Source organism: Lytechinus variegatus, chromosome 4 (genome assembly GCF_018143015.1).
Source record: "Lytechinus variegatus isolate NC3 chromosome 4, Lvar_3.0, whole genome shotgun sequence".
Lineage (NCBI taxonomy): Eukaryota > Metazoa > Echinodermata > Echinoidea > Temnopleuroida > Toxopneustidae > Lytechinus > Lytechinus variegatus.
Genome location: NC_054743.1, coordinates 2,213,354 through 2,231,464, shown reverse-complemented (window position 1 = coordinate 2,231,464; position 18,111 = coordinate 2,213,354). Strand labels below are relative to the sequence as shown.

The window sequence follows — 18,111 nt, the reverse complement described above, 5'->3', positions numbered from 1 at the left end:
CTTTTAAGTCTAGCTGAATACAAAAAAAAATGTTTAATGGCACTGACTCTATTAGGTCAGTATACCTGTCAACTGGGCGCGCATCGCGCGGTCACTAGTGACTCAAAAATTTTGCTGGTGCCCCCCCCCCCCCATGTCATGACCCACGGCACGCCACTGTATGTATAAAAGTACAAAGCAGAATAAGTGTTGTAAGAATACTTCAAAAATTTATTAACAAATTCATAAGAAATAGATGAAATATAAAGAATTCTTTATATTCCAGATACAATTTGATAAGTAGACAAATTATAAATTACAGTTAGCATGTGAAAATGAAAATGAGGGACTTATTAAAAAGAGAAGCTTGTAATTGTAAGTCCCTTAGAATAAATTTAAAGTTATCTTAATCGTATGTAATTAAAAGTAAAGACAATCTAGACCATATATGAAGAACGGCAGAATAGGTTTGAATAACAAAAAAAGAAAAAGGGGGCAGAAACTACACAGGTTAGGGGGATAAGGGAATATTAAAAAACTGAGAGAAAAACAAAACAAAACAAAAAGAAACGATTATGTGTCCAGCAGAAAAGGAAAGGAGAGGGAAAGAGAAATATGGTCGAGAGGCAAGTATCGTGCAAAATATAAAACAGAGTTGTGTATTATACATAGTACTCATTAAACAATGAAAGTCTTAAATGTCAATTTTTCAAGGTGTTTATATTTCCCAATTCTAATAATTAATAGCTAAAATATTGCAAAATAAAACAGATTATAATTACTTTTTTTCGTATTATTTCTATCTAATCATATCCGCTATCTGTTATAAACCTATCTATCTATCCATATATACACTCTAAAATGAAGTGCTAATTCAGCTCTTAAAGAGCGTGTATAGTGACTGCACTTCGGAGTGCTGATTTTCCTCGTTCAAATTCGAACTAGACAAAACAGAACTCCGAAGTGCAGTCACTATACACGCTCTTTAAGAGCTGAATTAGCACTTCATTTTTAAGAGTGTATGTTTATCTGTCTATCTACCTACTTTGTATATGTATCTATCTATCTCTCTCTCTGTCTAATATAACATATCTATCTGTTTAGATATGTATATCTATCTATCGTTCTATATATCCATCAATCTGTCTGCCTGTCTCTATCTATCTTTCTATATGTATGTCTGTCTGTCTGGCTATCTGTCTATATCAATCTATTTGTCTCTATCTATCTATCTAGCTAGCTATCTATTTATCTATCTATATGTCTGTCTGTCTATCTATGTTTTATTAATATAACCACCTATCATTCATCTCTCAATCGATCACTTGATCCATCCATCGCTCCATCCATCACTCCAGTCTCCATCCATCTATATATATAATCATCTATCTTGTATGTATCTGTTTGAAGATGCATGTCTGACGATTGTCATCACCACATCAATAACCACATTTAGCAATGGTCAAAACTTATTCTTAGAATGTCTACGATCAAGATTATCAATCATATCTAAATGATTTGTTTCATACATCAGCCGACACTGAATGACAAATCATGACAGACCACCTAATTCGTCCGCATGACGAATTAAATTCTAGTTAGGTGGTCTGTCTATGACAGATCACCTATTGTTTTCGTCAGAATTTTCTTTCTTTCTTTCTTTCTTTATTTATTCTTATCACCTATGTTTGTCGCCAACTTTTCTCCGAATTGGCTGAATCAATTTAGCTGATTTTTCTGTCATATATAGAATCTATCATAGAGACGGCATACTAAGCTTTTCAAGGTCATCTGGTCATGATGACGTCATCTACGCGCCATTTTGTAAAATTCTTCATTTGATCATATCTTCATTATCAATTATCAAAAATTAACAATATTTACATGACATTAACTTCATGTCAAGGGTCAACTGTCAATGTAATCAAAGGTCATGTAAAGGTCATGACGCGCGCGTACGCGCGCGTCAAAGGTAAAAAAATCGTCCAAATGACCTATAAATTTTTTTGAGTACGTTTCAGGTCATTTTAAGCATTTCAAAAATTTGCGCGCGCGCACATATGCGCGCGCGTTTCCGCGCGTTACACCTTAACGCAACGCAGAAAAACCGTTTCTTTTAATATCATTGCATTGCTAATAAAATTCTGAGCAATTTGATACCTTGATCAACCTTCTACAACCATTAATAACGAAATTAACACCCGTTAAACTTTGCAGCACGTGTGCGCGCGAGCTCTCACTATAGGCCATATATGGGCAAAAACATGCCTATTGTAAATTCACTGTAGCTCTTTAAAAAGTCCGTTGACCCCCAATTTTTTTTCATATATCGATAGAGTATGAGTTGTAGATCTGATTTCATGTCACCATTGTCCCTAAATTATATCGTGACGTCATCAAATAGGCGCCCAAACTAAAAATTTCATTTTTTTCAAAAATGACGTCATCAAATTTATGCAAATTTGGCTGTAACTTCTCGAATATAGATCATTTTTCGCCCAGATTTCAATATGTTGTAGTTTATAATGTACTCTTTCTCCTCAGTTAACATGAATATTCGTTTTGAGAAACGCATCATTGCGTAAAACAGCGATGAAAAGAGGCATGTCATTTTTCCTCATTTTGCGTGTAATCTCTATGGGACATGACTTTTTCTCAAAACTAGATTCGACATTCCTCTATTTCGTGAGCCATATCTCCATTGTTTCGTGTCGGTTTTCCCTGAGCTTTTAGTATGTTGTAGCTGAGATTCTGAGCTTTCGGAAGTGTGCCCTTCATTTTTTGATCAGATGCCGGGATCATGTCCGTATTTCACTTGCAAAATTGGAATTGTAATTCTCAAAATTGCTTACGTGTAATCTCTATGGGGAATATCGTGGCTCAATGGATAACGCATTTGACTTGCTTTCTCGAGGGCGGAGGTTCGATTCCTGGGGTAGAAAAGATGATTTTTTTCATTTTTTTTTCTTTTTGCCACCTCTTACATGATCCTTTATGATAATTAAAAGGTATGAAAGTTAAAATTTAGCAAGATAAAACAGATTATAATTGTTTTTTTCATATCACATGTATTTTGTGTGTAATCTCTATGGGACATGACTTTTTCTCAAAACTAGATTTGACATTCCTCTATTTCGTGAGCCATATCTCCATTTCTTCTTGTCAGTTTTGCCGGAGCTTTTAATATGTTATAGCTGAGATTCTGGGCTTTCGGTAATGTGCCCTCCACTTTTTGATCAGATGCCGGGATCATATATGCCCGTTTTTCACTTGCAATATTGGAATTGTCATTCTCAAAATTGCTTACGTGTAAAGTCTATGGGAAACATTAATAATCACATTGAGCAATGGTCAAAATTTATTCTTAGGATGTCTAGAATCAAGATTATCAATCATATCTAAATTATTCATTTTATACATTAGCCGACTCTGAATGAAAAATCATGACAGACCACCTAATTCGTCTGCATGACGAATTAAATTCTAGTTAGGTGGTCTGTCTATGACAGATCACCTATTGATTTCGTCAGAATTTTTAGGTGGTCTGTCTACGACAGATCACCTCTTGATTTCGTCAGAATTTTCTTTATTTCTTTATTTCTTTATTCATAGTACCTATTTTTTGTCGCCAACTTTTCTCGAAATTGGCTGAATCAATTTTGCTGATTTTTTCGTCATATATAGAATCTATCATAGAGACGGCAAAATAAGCTTTTCAAGGTCATATGGTCATGATGACGTCATCTACGCGCCATTTTGTAAAATTCTTCATTTGATCATATCTTCATTATCAATTGTCAAAAATTAACAATATTTACATGACATTAACTTCATGTCAAGGGTCAACTGTCAATGTCATCAAAGGTCATGTAGAGGTCATGACGCGCGCGTACGCGCGCGTCAAAGGTACAAAAATCGTCCAAATGACCTATAAATTTTTTTGGGTACGTTTCAGGTCATTTTAAGCATTTCAAAAATTTGCGCGCGCGCACATATGCGCGCGCGTTTCCGCGCGTTACACCTTAACGCAACGCAGAAAAACCGTTTCTTTTAATATCATTGCATTGCTAATAAAATTCTGAGCAATTTGATACCTTGATCAACCTTCTACAACCATTAATAACGAAATTAACACCCGTTAAACTTTGCAGCACGTGTGCGCGCGAGCTCTCACTATAGGCCATATATGGGCAAAAACATGCCTATTGCAAATTCACTGTAGCTCTTTAAATAGTCCATTGACCCCCAATTTTTTTTTCATATATCGATAGATTATGAGTTGTAGATTTGATTTCATGTCACCATTGTCCCTAAATTATCTCGTGACGTCATCAAATAGGCGCCCAAACTAAAAATTTCATTTATTCAAAAATGACGTCATCAAATTTATGCAAATTTGGCTGTAACTTCTCGAATATAAATCATTTTTCGCCCAGATTTCGATATGTTGTAGTTTAGAAGGTACTCTTTCTCCTCAGTTTACATGAATATTCGTTTTGAGGAACGCATCATTGCGTAAAACAGCGATGAAAACAGGCATGTCATTTTTCCTCATTTTGCGTGTAATCTCTATGGGACATGACTTTTTCCCAAAACTAGATTCGACATTCCTCTATTTCGTGAGCCATATCTCCATTTTTTCTTGTCAGCTTTCCTTGAGCTTTTAACATGTTGTAGCTGAGATTCTGGGCTATCGGAAGTGTGCCCTTCATTTTTGGATCAGATGCCGGGATCATGCCCGTATTTCACTTGCAAAATTAGAATTGTAATTTTCAAAATTGCTTACGTGTAATCTCTATGGGGAATATCGTGGCTCAATGGATAACGCATTTGACTTGCTTTCTCGAGGGCGGAGGTTCGATTCCTGGGGTAGAAAAGATGATTTTTTTTCATTTTTTTTTCTTTTTGCCACCTCTTAAATGATCCTTTATGATAATTAAAAGGTATGAAAGTTAAAATTTAGCAAGATAAAACAGATTATAATTGTTTTTTTTCATATCACATGTATTTTGTGTGTAATCTCTATGGGACATGACTTTTTCTCAAAACTAGATTCGACATTCCTCTATTTCGTGAGCCATATCTCCATTTCTTCTTGTCAGTTTTGCCGGAGCTTTTAATATGTTATAGCTGAGATTCTGGGCTTTCGGTAATGTGCCCTTCACTTTTTGATCAGATGCCGGGATCATGCCCGTTTTTCACTTGCAATATTGGAATTGTAATTCTCAAAATTGCTTACGTGTAAAGTCTATGGGAAACATTAATAATCACATTGAGCAATGGTCAAAATTTATTCTTAGGATGTCTAGAATCAAGATTATCAATCATATCTAAATTATTCATTTTATACACTAGCCGACTCTGAATGAAAAATCATGACAGACCACCTAATTCGTCCGCATGACGAATTAAATTCTAGTCTTATTATTATTTTTATTTATTTATTTTTAAGGATTTTTCTTGTCGCCAAGTTATCTCAAAATAGACTTGATCAATTTCAGTGAATTTCATGTCATCTATAGGATCTGTCATGGACACGTCAAAATAAGCTTTTCAAGGTCATCACGTCATGATGACGTCATCTAGGCGCCATTTTGTAAAATCACATTATCAATCACATCTCCATTATCAATTATCAAAAATCAATCAAATTAACATCACATCAACTTCAGGTCAAAGGTCATCAGGTCATGTCATCAAAAATCACCTGGAGGTCACGACGCGCGCGTACGCGCGCGTCAAAATTAAAAAATGCTCAAAATCACTTTTTGACCAAACGAGAGTACGTTTTAGGTCATTCTAAGCATTTCAAAAATTTGCGCGCGCGCACGCATGCGTGCGCGTTTCCGCGCGTAACACCTTAACGCAACTCAGAAACACCGTTTTTTTTTTACATTTCTGCATTGATAATAAAATTCTGAACAATTTGATACCTTGATCAACCTTCTACGACCACTAATAACGAAATTAACACCCATTAAAGTTTGCAGCACGTGTGCGCGCGAGCTCTCACTATAGGCCATATATGGGCAAAAACATGCCTATTGAAAATTCACTGTAGCTCTTTAAATAGTCCATTGACCCCCAATTTTTTTTTCATATATCGATAGAGTATGAGTTGTAGATTTGATTTCATGTCATCAATGTCCCTAAATTATATCGTGACGTCATCAAAATGGCGCCTAAACTAAAAATTTCATTTTTTCAAAAATGACGTCATCAAATTTATGCAAATTTTGTTGTAACTTCTCGAATATAGATCGTTTTTCGCCCAGATTTCGATATGTTGTAGGTTAGAATGTACTCTTTCTCCTTAAGTAACATAAATATTCGTTTTGAGAAACGCATCATTGCGTAAAACAGCGATGAAAAGAGGCATGTCATTTTTCCTCATTTTGCGTGTAATCTCTATGGGACATGACTTTTTCTCAAAACTAGATTCGACATTCCGCTATTTCGTAAGCCATATCTCCATTTTTTCTTGTCAATTTTCCTTAAGCTTTTAGTATGTTGTAGCTGAGATTCTAAGCTTTCGCAAGTGTGCCCTTTATTTTTTGATCAGATGCCGGGATCATGCCCGTATTTCACTTGCAAAATTGGACTTGTAATTCTCAAAATTGCTTACGTGTATTCTCTATGGGGAATATCGTGGCTTTGACTGCTTTCTAAAGGGCGCGGGTTCGAGTCCTGGGGTGAACAAGATGATTTTTTTTTCACTTTTTTTTTCTTTTTGCCACTTCTTACATCATCCTTTATGATAATTAAAAGGTATAAAAGTTGAAATTTAGCAAGATAAAACAGATTATAATTGCTTTTTTCATATCACATGTGTTTTGCGTGTAATCTCTATGGGACATGACTTTTTCTCAAAACTAGATTCGACATTCCTCTATTTCGTGAGCCATATCTCCATTATTTCTTGTCAGTTTTCCCTGAGCTTTTAGTATGTTGTAGCTGAGATTCTGGGCTATTGGAAATGTGCCCTCCATTTTTTGATCAGATGCCGGGATCATGCCCGTATTTCGCTTGCAAAATTTGAATTGTAATTCTCAAACTTGCTTACGTGTAATCTCTATGGGGATTATGCTAGCTCTCAGTGGATAACGCATTTGACGTGTTCGTCCGTATTGCTGACGTGTAGGTCCGTGTTGCTGACGTGGTGGTCCGTGTAGCTGACGTGTAGGTCCGTGTTGCTGACGTATTAATTGGTCCGTGTTGACGACGTGCTCTGCCGGCATGATCCGTGTAGATCCGTGTGAAGCTGCCGTGTTGATGCCGTGTTCACAGTCATCTGGGGCAAAACTATCCCGGACCTCCCCGGACCATGCCGGCATTGCCGTGTTGATCCGTGAGGTATAATCATCTATCTTGTATGTATCTGTTTGAAGATGTATGTATGACGATTGTCATCACCACATCAATAATCACATTTAGTAATGGTCAAAACTTATTCTTAGGATGTCTACGATCAAGATTATCAATGATATCTAAATGATTTATTTCATACATCAGCCGACACTGAATGACAAATCATGACAGACCACCTAATTCGTCCGCATGACGAATTAAATTCTAGTATTTTAATTGTAATTGTTAGACTTTCATTGATTTATTTTTCGCACCTATGTTTGTCGCCAACTTTTCTCCGAATCGGCTGAATCAAATTTGCTGATTTTTGAGCATTGATAATATAATTCTGAGCAATTTGATACCAAATTTAGCTCTCTACCCTGATAGCAAAAACTGGGTAAAAAGACGTCATATAGACGTCATTTTACGACGAGTATCACGTCGTTTTGACGTCGTAAAAAGACGTCTTAAAGTCAACTATTTGCACCAACGCACGTCGTCATATCAACGTCGTAAAATGACGTGATTATGACGTCTTAATAAGTCGAATACGACGTCTTTATGACGTTTTTACGCCATATTCCTGACCAGTATTACACGTCTTTATGACTTGATTATGACGTCATTAATGGTTACGTACAACGTCTTTATGACGTCTTTATAACGTATTCATTACCAGTATTATACGTCAGATTGACGTCGTATATTGACGTGATTATGATGACATTAGTGGTCACTTATTACATCTTTATGACGTAATTAATAGTCACTTTATAACATATTTATGACCAGTATTAGACGTCATCTGGACATGATTTTAAGGTCTTTAATAGTCGACTACGATGTCATAATGACGGAATTTTGACTTATTTTGACGTGATGATTTACATATGAAATTGTACATGAAAACACAACTCGAACGTACAGTTAACCTAGCTTAGTTCAAAATATTAAAGAAATCAAATCATGGGTTGATCAGTTCCAATATTTTTACGATTGCAAGATTGACTGTAGGTCCAAGACTTGTCAAGAACAGACAAAACACAAACACCCATACACACAGTCACACACATTAAACGATAAATCAAATACACATTTCAATTATGAACTCAGTTACAAATATTTTATTAATAAATTCAAGAAATCGCGTAACAAAACTTTTTTTCCTTTAAGAATACAGTGTGTGGTGTATTCTTGTAAATACAACATACAACAAGTTGGATTTTACTCTTACAGGGTGCGGATTGCTTTCCCAAAAGTTTGACAAGCTAAAAAAGGGTAATTTGGCTTTCAGAATTGGCATCCCCCCCCCATTCCGTGTCTGGTCAAAGAACTATGAAACCAGTTACAATGTCTGTTAACAAATACAGAGATACAATTTGGATAAATTGCCTATTCATCTATTGCCAACTCGTCCACTGTGATCATGGCCTACCTCATTTAGTCAAATGACAATTGGTCCATCAACGAAATATCTAACAACCATTTGGTCCAATAATCTTCTAATCAACAGCTTGTCTATGACCATTTCATCTCATAACCAGTTGGTCTAATACCAATTTTCTTTTCCTTCATTTTGTCCGATTAACACTTATTAAACTTAGTCAAATTAGACCAAATGGTATGGCAATTAAGCCAATTGGTTATTCAGAAAAAATGGTGGGTGGACGAACTGATGGTAAACCAAATGATAGTGTTAGACTGATAAACCCATGTAGAGTCTGAGATATTAAGATAAATACAATACTGATGTCCAAGAAATATGGCTTCCAAGTACCTTATTTTAAACAAGAAATGGCTTACCCTGAACAATATGTCTGTGAAAATAACACCAGATTTGCAGCGATACTCAAATGGAAGCTCATATTTATTTGGATGTAAGCAACAGGTATTCATTTTAACTAAGTATGGTTTGTGATTGTCGCTTAAAAGTTTCACCCTGGTAACAGCAGTTTTCCATATATACATAATAATGAAAAACACCCAAGTTTAAGGTGAATACTTCACTTGCATACATGAGTGAAATTCCCGACACCAGAGCCTGACCCAGTTAAAATATTTCTCGATATTGTGTAGCATGAGTTGTACTGCGTGAATATAATGCTGATATATAAGAAATAATTGCTTACAAGTATCAAAAATTTAACTAAAATGAGTAAATCAAATACCACATAAAATAAATTTTCTCTTTTAAAGGGGAATGAAACCTTTGGAACAAATAGGCTTGTGTAGAAACAGAAAAATCAAAGAATAAGAATAAAGAAAGTTTGAGAAAAATCGGACCAATAATGAGAAAGTTATGAGCATTTAAATATTGCAGTCACTAATGCTATGGAGATCCTCCCATTGGCAATGCGACAAGGATGTGTGATGTCACTGATGAACAACTTTCCCTTTGGTGGACTATAAAATACCCTCAAAATGTCTCTTTTTGCTTTTTCTTATGATACAAACTCTTTATCCATGATGTATTCTTAAAAAAATATGTATTACATGCCCTCATGTAGAAAGAACACATGATCTATGGATAGATGTGATAAAAGAGGCAATTCAAGTGAAATATATACTAAAGTAATGGGGAGAGTTGTTCACAAGTGACATCACACATCTTTGTCGCATTGCCAATTTGCTATCTCCATAGCATTAGTGATCGCAATACTCAAATGCTCATAACTTTCTCATTATTTGTCCGATTTTTCTCAAACTTTTGTTGATCTGTTTCTTTGATTTTTCTGTTTTCACACAAGCTATCTTGTTCCAATAGTTTCATTCTCCTTTCAGTGAAATCAACTTTTTGTTGGCGTGGACTTCTCCTTTAAAGTATGTAACAATGTAAGGATCAGTGCAAACGACCCATCATTTCTCGCGCTACAACCCGCCCTTTTTGTTTTGACAAAAATGGGCGTGACCTTACTTTCAGACGGCCATTGCGCCATACGAGTTGACCAATTGAATTAAATATGAAAAAGGTTGTATCATTTTGACCTTCACTTTGACCTCCGGGCGAATAGTTGTCAAACTTGACATTGATATACGTTAATTATCAATCTAATTTTTACAATTCTTCATCTTCTAAATCTTCTCCAATCATACCAATGATCTACGTTATCTTTATTATTTTGTTTTAGTAAAGTTTGTAAAAGCCTCACAATGAACATGACAAATTCCCCCAACTGAGATTATAGTAGAAATAGATCAAAAGAAATCGACCTTTTCAGATGAATGAAATGAAACATTAAACTCATGTTCTAGGGGGAAGTTAAAGGTCAAGTCCAATTCATTCCAATGCCTGAAAATTAATTTTCATATTATGAAAATTAGTAATTAAAAATAGAAAATAAGGAAAATAATCCAAAGATCATAAATTAAATGTCAAAAGTAAGTAATTTGAACAAAAGTTCATGATGAATATGTAAGTACAATGTTTTTATTTAAAGGTCAAGTCCACCTCAGAAAAAATGTTGATTTGAATCAATAGAGAAAAATCAGACAAGCACAATGCTGAAAATTTCATCAAAATCGGATGTAAAATAAGAAAGCTATGACATTTCAAAGTTTCGCTTATTGTTAACAAAACAGTTATATGAACGAGCCAGTTACATCCAAATGAGAGAGTTGATGATGTCACTCACTCACTATTTCTTTTGTCTGAATTAGACAATATTTCAATTTTTACGAATTTGATGATTAGGACCTCCTTGCCTGAAGCACAAAATGTTAAAATAATGGAAATCCACGTGTTCAGGGAGGAATGAAACTTCATTTCACATGACAATGTCGAGAAAATCAAAGCATTTCATATTTCATATAATAAAATACAAAAGAAGGGTGAGTGATGTCATCGGTCTCATTTGCATACTGACCGAGATATGCATATAACTGTTTTGTGAAATGAAGCGAAAATTTAGAACATCATAACTTTCTTATTTAACATTAGATTTTGATGAAACTTTCAGTGTTATGCTTGTTGAATTTTTCTCTTTTTATTCAATTCAAGTTTTTGTCAGGTTGGACTTGTACTTTAAATTAGGCAGGGGCTGCGGAGGCTGAGGGGCTTCCCCACTTTCTTCTAAAACCATGTACAAAAAAATTGAAATTTATGATTGTGTTTATTAGCATGGTCAGCCCCCCCTTAAAAAACCGGTCCGTGGCCCGTGCTTGGTCAACTTTGACGGGAATCAAATTTTGCCAATTGAATTGCCGGAAGACCTGGGGGACGTTTCATTAAGCTGTTCGTAAGTTACGAGCGACTTAACCCTAAAAAGACTGGGGGGCTGATTCAGCCCCCCCCCCTCAACATTTTTTCCCGATAAACCCGCCGCTTGAAATCTTTTGACCGCGTCGCTCGCTGACTTTTTACTTTCGAGTCTCACGCAACATTTGAGACCAAAATTGTGACTCCCGGTTATGCGGATTCGAAATTACGCAACATTTCGCAAGTGCATGCAGACCCAAAATAACTCAAAAACGTGAATTTATGTACAAATCCAATGCAAATAGTGTTTTTAGTCAAAATTCATAAATTGTATCATTTTTCCATTTACTGCTTAAAATCAATTAAATTTTTCTTTTTTATGGTCAAAATGAAGTCCCTGACAATTTCCATTGAAAAAACAATAAAAAACAAAAAGTCGAAAAACAGAGAAATACATAAGAAATTTAGAAAACAATAGAATACTTAAGAAAATAAATGTGATGTTGAATTTTTTAAAAAATAAATTTGATCAGATGCCTATCTAGATTATGTGAAACAAAAAGTAGCATTTTAGGGGCATTATTTTATTAATTAGAGCAAACTTATGATTTTACGCATAAATTGGCAAATTAATGAGCAATGAGATTTTTCACAGAATTATATATATTAAAATTTTGTAGATAATGCCATGGGTAACGCGCGTGCCAATTTCCGTTGCGATCGCGCGATGGACGACCGAGATCATAAGGGGGGGGGGGGGCTGAATCAGGCCCCCACCAGTCTTCTTAGGTGTTGAAATAGCCCAGTCTATTTAGGGTTAATAATCAATTAGCACAAAGGAAATGTTCACTAGTCGTTCTTAAAATCAATCTTAACTTACTAACAGATTTATGAATCAGTCCACTGTACTCTAATGATGAGCAGACCAAGTTGCTCCTGAAAAATGTATTGTACTACATAATTATTTATTCCTATGTAAAGCATCTCTTAAATTATTACCCCCCTAAGTATAAGATTACCGGTAGACCAATTACTCTCTGCCAAAGACAATGGATCTGTTCTATGTTTCATATGATAAAATACAAAAGAACGTCTTTGATCCTCATTTGACCTGTGTTTTGCATATTAATGTTTTTTGAAACTCAAAATTTCATAACCTTCTTATCTTAGTCAGATTTTGATGAAATTATCAGTGCTTCTATGGTTTTTCTCTATTTTAATATTCAAATTACGTTTTGGTGGACTCTACCTTTTCTTTGATAGGCTCCATTGTAATTTGGCAATGTAATTGGTCTAATGTTATATATTGGGGATAGCACAGATACCGTTTATAATATGTGCAAGCTTTATGCACTCTCATTGGCGTTACGCCAATGGCGTATGAAGGATACCTGCAGGGTTGCTAGAAACCATATTCTATGTTTGATTGATCATCCATCTCTGAACTCATCAAGGAAGTACTTTATCTTGTGACACCTGTAAAAAATAAAAGGGGTGTATTGAGAAACTTATAATAAACATAGCCAAACTATTTCATCTGCATGCAAAACTGAATGGTTTCAATTATCAATTCTTTTTATCACATATTGCCAAAAGTCAGTGATCTACATTATCACTATCGATATCAATATCCATTGATATGAATATCAACATCAGGTGAGGGAGGACATTTGCTTATTCAGTTTATTTTATTCCATTCGCTAAGCTGAAAACTTTTATATTCTGTAATATGAAATATGTAAAAATGAAAGGGTGCTAATTGCATTCACCTTTGTTTACCAGTCTAAACATTTAGAAGTAGAAAAAAAATAAATGAGGGCATAAATGGGCACTTAATATGAGGTGAAAGAGGGGACACTGCAGAAGAGATATTTCACTATAAAAAAAGGAGCGCAAGAGTGCAATAAAGACAATTTGAATCAATATTCAATTAAAGGAAAAACTCATAGAAGGGAACAGGGGTAGTATTTTGAGATCCATTTCATCTCTGAAAAAAGAATCCCTTAAAATCCCTTTGAATTGATATTCTTCTAAGAACAATTTCATCTTCATTTTATTATCTCTCTAAGACACACCCATTTGTGAAGCAACATCCAATGAGAAAGGCTGTAAATAAAATGCAGCAGTCTCATCTCATTCATCCAATGAAAATCTTTTACGCCAGATGTGGATTTAATCTTTTAATTAGTTACATATGTAAAATTGCATAATTGATGTGTAATGTCGTTTTGATAGTGTCCCTAATCCCCGAAAGAGTGTAACATGGGTCCAATAAAATCATTGTCATTGTCTTTGCAAAAGCAAACAATACTCTTATTCTTATCATTGTTTAGATGTCTATTTCGCATCATAAAAATTGTCTAAGTTGCAAAAACAATACTCTTATCTTTATTAAGATGTCACTTTTGCATCATTTTATGCATAATTTCAGAGAAAAATTTATTAAACTACAGTGTTTTGAATTTTTTCATTAACCCTAATTCTGCCAGGGGGGGGGGGGGGGGGCCATAATGCCCCCCCTCGACAATTTTTGCAATATCTGCTGTGCAAAATTTTTTGACCTCGCCGCTCACTGACTTTTTACTTTTAAGTCTCGCATAAATTTTGAGACCAAATTTGTGACATCCGGGTGCGCGGTTACGACATTACACGTCAAAATGTAAGTGTATTTTTCATGTACAAATCCAATGCAAATAGTGTACCGGGTATTTAGCCAAAATTCAGAAACGTATCATTATTTCTACTTTTACTGATTAAACATAATTCATTTTGCCTTGTTTATGATCAGAATTCACTCTGGAACGATTTTTATCGAAAAAAAAGTAAAAAAAAGAAATACATAAGAAATTAAAAAAGCAATAAAATACATAAGAAATCGGTCTTGGCATCAGGATTTTTTCATGCACAATTGTTAGGAATGCTATAAAGAATATTTCACCAAAAATAGCATTCTATGAGCTTTATTAAGTGAATCAGAGCAAAAAGTATGATTTCATGAATAAATTAGAAAATTAATTCCTACAAAATAAAAATATATGAATTCAGTGAAATTTACCAATGCAACTGCGTAGATTATGTCACTTTCTACCATCATGCAAATTTTCATTGTGATAGCGCAATCCGTGGCTGAGATCTTAAGGGGGGCCCTAATGCCCCCAAGAATCAAAATACCCCAGGAGATTTAGGGTTAATCTACAGGAATAATGTTGGAGTTTCAGTCACTGTCAATGATTACATAACTTTCCTTCATTCTCATTTTAACTTTGGAACAAATAAACTGAATCAAACATGGAGCTCATGTTCATGTAAAAAAAATCCCTTCCAAAAGTGATAATTGTACTCACCACTACACAAAACAGCATATTTGCATGACTTTTGTTCCATCAGTCCATGTTGATGAAATCAGGATTGACACTGAATTAAATGTGGAGCGTAGAGTTGTTCCAACTGTCCCAGATGATGTCACTGAAATTGAAATGATTATTTATTTAGTCTATCGAGGTATACATGTCCTAAAGCTTCAGGTACTCACCACTCATTGCACATGCAATTTCAATGGCAAAAGCACAATCTTCATGACTGTAGTGTGACAAACGACTCCTTTAGTATTAATATTTTGTACATAAAATTGCAAATTGTAGAGAAAACAAAAAATGCAGTTTTATAGTTGTATGCACCTTCATTTATATTTTTCCAACAATAGAACATGTTTTAAACACTGAGAACTGAGGAACAAGAAAAAAAAATTGCATGATAAATCGAGTGTGTAGTACATGTAGCTATAAGGACACCTTCAAAATCGGGCGGCAAAATTTAAAGGTGTTTGGAAAAAGATGGAAGCGATATTTTGGTTTGAGATATTTTCTAATCATAGTAAATTAATATATGATTTGCCACTATTGGTTAGTGTCCATCACTACCAATTTTCAGACAGGGATTATTTTTTTAGAAAAAACACATCTCTTCTGAATAGGGTCTATGTACAATTACATTTATAAGCAAGGCCAAGCCTACCTCAAGTGATGTTCGAGCAGGCTTTTCTCCTCTTCATTACCGCTCCACTTCCCCGAACTTCAAGGCGGTGAACTCGTTCAGATACTCTGAGTGGCAAAGGTGGGGAAAAATGCATATTTATTGTAAAAAATATCCCCCAAAACACATCAACAATAAATAAAAGCTAGATTTCTTGCTCTAATCCTCCGGTTACCTCAATAAGACAAAATGCTATGCCTTGGAATGGAAATTTGAGTGTAAAAAAGGGGGTCCCCACTGTGGCACATACCCACCACACATTATGTACTAAGTACCGTGGCTCTAAGACCAAGCTTAAGTCAAGAGTAAGAAATTAAACTTGGCGCTAATGCAGTTTCGCACCGGCCGGTTACCAGCATACCTCATCACCAATATTTGTTCCCAAATGTCATGACAAGTCTCTCAGTCACATTTCGATGTCAATATATCCACCACTTTTCAAAATATCGTGATCGGGAATGGCTGTATTTCGGCTTCGATCTCAACGTCGTTGATCGACACGGCGTAGACATCGTTTCGCAGATTGCTTGGATTCACCATGCACCGAAATGTTGATATGAACTGAAGTTAGCAACCAAATCATGCGAAAATGTGGCAAACAAACTGCCAGTGCCGCATGCGAATGTATGTTCGCATGATTTGGTTGCTAACTTCCGTTCCTATCAACATTACGGTGCATGGTGAATCCAAGCAATCCGCGAAGCGACACGGCGTAGACATCTCTTCGCAGATCGCTTGGATTCACCGTGCACAGTAATGTTGATATGAACTGAAGTTAGCAACCAAATCATGCGAAAATGTGGTGAACAAACTGCCGGCATGCCGCATGCGAATGTATGTTTGCATGATTTGGTTGCTAACTTCAGTTCATATCAACATTACGGTGCACAGTGAATCCAAGCGATCCGCGAAGCGATGTCGATCAACGACGTTGAGATCGAAGCCGAAATACAGCCATTCCCGATCACGATATTTTGAAAAGTGGTGGATATATTGACATCGAAATGTGACTGAGAGACTTGTCATGACATTTGGTAACAAGTATTGGTGATTAGGTGTGCTGGTAATCGGCCGGTGCGAAACTGCATTAGCGCCTTAAACTTTAATGCATTGTTGGTTGGGGGGGGGTAATTTTTACAATAAATAGGGCCTATCATTTTATTTTTTCCCACCTTTGAAACTCGGAGTATCCGAATTACGAGTTCACCGAGTTGAGGTTCGGGTAGGTGGAGCGCAGTGTAGCGGTGGTGAAGTGGAGCCTGCACGAACATCACTTGAATTGAAGGTACATGTAATGTAGGCCAAGCCAAAGCCTTAGGCCTGATAAAAAGGCGAGGAGAGGGCACTGTGCAGTGCAGAGCACCACACCAGGCACCACCATGCCATGGCTGACAACGTCCACACACACCATACAAATTAGAGAATAGGGTCTACATGGTCTAAAATTATTTTTTGAGATCAAATTTAAGAAGTCATAAGAATGTATTTCAACGTTTGATGATTGGTTTTAAAGATGAAAGCAAAGAAAACGTTTTCACATGTTCACAGTCCAAACAGCAAACGCCACGGCTCGAGAGCCGTTGTCATCGCCACAACTCTAGGGTTCCACTTCACGTACCGTACCGTACGGTACTTACGCCGGCACGCACAATACTGCAGGTTGAAATAACTTCATCAGTGATAGGTTATTCTGATTTCTACTGATACTCCAGCTAATTTAGACATATATAGAATATTAGTATACATGTAAATGCTTACCCTGAAGTGTCTTGACATGTCAAAAAAGGGCAGGCAGTCAATTGAGAACAAGTTGTTACGGACGTCGATTGCACGATCCAGCACTTTGACTCGACTTCGTTCATCAATAACGGTTGCATTTTCAAATACACGAATCACGTGCGCGCTCTGCTGACGATCGGACTTGGCATCTAGTCTTCATTCGAAACATGTTTTATGGTTGAAGTGTCAAATGAAATGTCAAATTTCGACGACGACCTACGCGGGCGACCTACAGAACCTTTAAACATTTAGGCTAAAGAAAACACCGGGAGAAAAATAAAGGGAACATTTTGAAAACGTATTTGTTGTATGCATTGGCGGCGGAAGCCAACAAGATATAGGGGGGGGGGGGGGGTCCATCTGAAATTTTGGGATGCAAGGTCCATCTGAAATTTAGGGATGGACGCAGGCAAAAAAATTAACATTTGAATTTAGGGGAGTGGATTACCAAAAATATTTGACAAGCAAAAAAAAGGGGGGTTATCAACCTAAATTTTAGGGAGGGGGGGGGACACAAACATAATTTCAGGGAGCGCTAGGGGTGGGGGCCCACGTGAATTAAGGGGGATGCATGCAGGAAACAAAGTAGACAAGCAAAAAAAATGTTATTATATCAACAAACAATTTAGAAGGGGGGAACGTCCCCCCCCCTTCTGTCCCCCCCCCGCGCTTTCGCTGCCTATGGTTGTATATATAAATGTTATCATAATGACGTCATATAAAATTGTAAATGCACTCGTCGTGAAGGTGTTGTGGCTCAGTGGATAAGTCTGCGG

At 36.0% G+C, this 18,111-nt stretch overlaps 1 long non-coding RNA gene across 2 annotated transcripts; it reads right to left on the bottom strand.

Annotated features, from left to right (window-relative positions):
* Window positions 1–12,788: 12,788 nt before the first annotated feature.
* On the bottom strand, window positions 12,789–17,409 carry LOC121413203. 2 transcript variants are annotated; one of them, XR_005969697.1, is made up of 4 exons: window positions 17,315–17,409; window positions 15,539–15,624; window positions 14,869–14,989; window positions 12,789–13,000 (listed from the first exon to the last, which is right to left on the bottom strand). It is a non-coding gene; the product is annotated as an uncharacterized LOC121413203 (long non-coding RNA). The 2 variants fall into 2 exon arrangements; XR_005969698.1 differs by lacking the exon at window positions 17,315–17,409 and adding an exon at window positions 15,918–15,959.
* Between the last annotated feature and the right edge of the window lie 702 nt (window positions 17,410–18,111).